Source organism: Apodemus sylvaticus, chromosome 6 (assembly GCF_947179515.1).
Source record: "Apodemus sylvaticus chromosome 6, mApoSyl1.1, whole genome shotgun sequence".
Taxonomy (NCBI): domain Eukaryota; kingdom Metazoa; phylum Chordata; class Mammalia; order Rodentia; family Muridae; genus Apodemus; species Apodemus sylvaticus.
In genome coordinates, this window is record NC_067477.1 from 113,618,959 (window position 1) to 113,622,731 (window position 3,773).

Below are 3,773 nucleotides of genomic sequence, written 5' to 3' on the forward strand. Positions count from 1 at the left end.
TAACAATGGTAGAAATATAACCCTCGTCAGAGATTAGAAGCAGTCTAATTAGAGCAGAGTACCAACAGCTTAAAGTCAGGCGCAGCGGCTTGTAAAGGGGTCTTTTGGACTGCAGAGTGGATTCGGGGTGCTGTTGTCTGGAAATAATAAAGTTAAGATCGACGCTTCTCAAAATCCCATTTCTAAAATGCTAGGCCTGGGTTTGTACACTGAGGCTTTATCTTTGTTTAAAAAAAAAAAAGGCTCAGATACTGCTATAATTACAAACAGCAAGGTTTTTGATATCTATGATTTTAGAGAACAATGTTTCTGAGTGAATAAAAAAAGCAGCAGCCACTCAGAGAAGGGAGTGGTTACGGCATATACAGCTGCAGCATGTCCTCAGAAGACTCAGCGTCCTGTTAGCTCCGCAGCTGGCTTTATCTGTGCCTATTATCCCAGCCTGAGGAGGGGCCAGGCACATTTTCACCTTCTCGGTTTTGAGCTAAATTTTACTTTCCCATGGAAATCCTAAATGCCAAACGCTGTATGAAGTATTTGGCAGACATTTTACTTAGTCTTTGCAGCAGTCCTTTGAAGCAAAAGCTAGCCTCCTGTTTCACAGATGAGGACAATGAGGCTAGGAGATGCTGAGATGCTAGGAGATGCTGTTAACTCAAGGCCACAGAGCCAACCACCAGAGCCACCTCAGATCTGGGGCCGGCTTGTCCTAGTCCTTCCTTTGTCCTTGCTTTTTTCCTCTTCCTCGTCTCTAAAACATGTTTCCCTTCTGTTTGTTTTTTTGTTTTCAGACAGGGTCTTACCTTGTAGTCTAGGCTAGCCTAAAATCTGCTGTGCATCTTAGCTGGCCTCACACTTGGGCCAGTCCTCTGGCCTCTGCTTCTCAAGTGATGGGTTATAGGTGTTAGCTACCAAGCCGACCTCTAATCTACTTTTGTTAACATCCATACTTTAATCCAAGGTAGAAATTAAAGACTAGTCAATATAAAATAGGTAAAATCTGTGCAGTTTTCCTGTAGGGAAGTAGAAGGCTAAAGTACTACAGGATCATAGTTTGGGATAAGTTTTCTGGAGGTCAGTTTGGCAAACAACGCACATTTTAAGTTAGCAATCAATCTAAGAATTAAGAAAATTATTTCCAAACTGCATGGAGGCACATAATTATAGAATTAACCCTGAAACATTGTAATCAAACTTTTGTAACACTGTGCAAAGGCATCCAACCATTTAATGATGAAATTATATTGTTCAGCAAAAGATACCAGAGTACCAATGAATGTTTAGAGTGTAATTTTATTTTTGTACATAGAATTGAATAATAGGAGCTGGGACTCTGGCTAAGTTAGTAGGTTGCCTGCCTTATACTCGTGAGGCTCTGGCTTCGTTCCCAGCATATAGCGGAGGGCACAAAAGTACCACAGCCAAATCGAGTATATATACAGTATTTATATATGCAAATACAATGTGTGGAAAGGTATTCACTGTAATCTTATCTGGCTTACTGGGTGTTTTTCTTTATTTCATTTATATGTGTAGTATATGTACAGATTTAAGTATTAGGGCCTGACAGTGAATGCACAGTGGACGCCTGAACAACAGTCAGGTGTTTTCCCACGTCACTGTCTCACCTAGAGACAGGGCCCCTTACTGAACCTCACCATTAGATTGCTTAGCCAGCAACCCCCTGGGACCTGCTGGTCTCTGTCCCCCAATGCTGAGACTATAGGCATATACATATCCACATGGTTTTTTTTCTGTTGTTTGTTTTTGTTTTGAATGGGTGCTCGGGATTTGAACTCAGGTTTGCAACTCATCCTCAAAAAGCAAATGTTCTTACCTATTAAACTTTTTCCCTGTCCGTTTAATTTTTTTAACTTTCCTTACTGTTTATATATGAGTCAGTATCATTGCTATAAAACAAAACTATTTGAAAACAACACCAGTTAAGTCAGCTCTTGCTGTAACAACTAGAGTGCTTGATGTATATAAGCCATAAGTTTTTTGGAAGTGGAAATGATTAGGTTCTGGAGACATCTAATAGTTCATGTTACAGATCCTATTCACAAAACTAGCATTTTTTATATGTCTAAAGGATTATTACTGATGTGTGGGGTCAATAGTATCTGGACTAACACCACATCTATCTGGGCCATAAAGTTTAAATACTGCATTGGATTTTCATTTTTAAGCCTCTCCTTAATTTACCTTAAATGAATGTAGTTAGTTCAACTTGCTGATTGATACTGCACTTTATAAATAAAGAAATTTTCTCAAGTCAGGCTGTGGTGGTGCACACCTTTAATCCCAGTGCTTGGGAGGCAGAGGCAGGTGCGGATTTCTGAGTTGGAGGCCAGTCTGGTCTACAGAGTGAGTTCCAGGACAGACAGGACTACACAGAGAAACCTTGTCTCGAAAAACAAAAACAAAACAAAAAAATTAAATTTAAAATTAAATTTATATATTTAACATTTTTAATTTATTTTACATGTAGTATGGGTGCTTTGCCTGCATCTACACCTGTGTACCATATTTGTGCCTGGTTTCTAGGGAGGCCAGAAGAGGATGTCAGAGTGGAGTTATAAACAGCTGTCAGCCATCACATGGGTGCTGGGAATTGAACCTGGGTCCTTTGGAAGGGCAACCAAGGTCCTTAACCACTGAGTCATCTCTGCAGCCTGAGAATGGTTTAAAGTTAAGAAAGCAACTAATAGTTAAAGCTATAGACACAAGCCAAATCGACTTATATGAGAGAAGAGGAAGGGAAGACAATTAAACATTTGAAGATACCGACATTTACAATTCTTTATGCCGTTGTAAAAATCGGAACAGCTAGGGGTTGGGGAGATGGATGAAATGCCCAGCACCTAAGCTTAATGGGACCCGAGCTCCGTCTCCAGCACCCGTGTAAAAGCTGATTTTAATCCAGGAACCTGCCCGGGTCAGAACCGAAGCCTGGAGGTGTAAACGGGTGGATTCTGAGAGCTCGCTGGGCAGCCAGCCTAGCCGGGGTGGTGAGTTCCAGGCTCAATGAAAACACTCTCTAAAAGGGTGACCCACAAGATGGCTCGGTGAGAAAGGGAGCTTGCTGCCAAGCAAGCCGTGGGTCTAAAGTTGATTTCTGGAGCCAGCATGATGGAAAGAAGAGAACCGACTCCAGTAAATTGTCCTCTGACCTCCACATGCACATGCATGAACACACACACACACACACATAATTTAAAATTAAGGGGACACGCTATAGAAGTTGGCACACATGTGTAGATACTTGCATGAACAAAACATAACACACACACACACAAAGGAGAAGACGCGGTGTTAGTGAATCCAAGTTCAGAAAACAGGTAGAAGGAATGTGGTACAAAACAGGAGGAGGGGAGAGTAAGAAAGGAGGGGCTAGCAACATCCTGTAGAAAAACCAAGATAAGGCTGCCGTGCCCTCTGCATTTGCACACCAGCGGTTCCTGAGGTCTAGTCTCTAGAGGCAGGAGGACTGCCTACACTTGGCTCATTTGTAAGAACCAGAGGGCAGGACAAAGCACTTTGCACAGCGTAGAGGGCACTAGACCAGGAAACAGGCCCCGCAGAAGTAGACCAAGCAGATATGACTTAGATATCTACTAAGAATTCCATAGAGGCCTCCAGGCATTTCAGCTATTAATAAGGCTGTGGATTGTGGTTGGTGCTGTAAAGGTGAGGACAGAGCTAATCAAATGCACCAGGGCGCTGACTCTGATAAGAATTGACGGGATGAACTCAGGGATGGATGGATGACT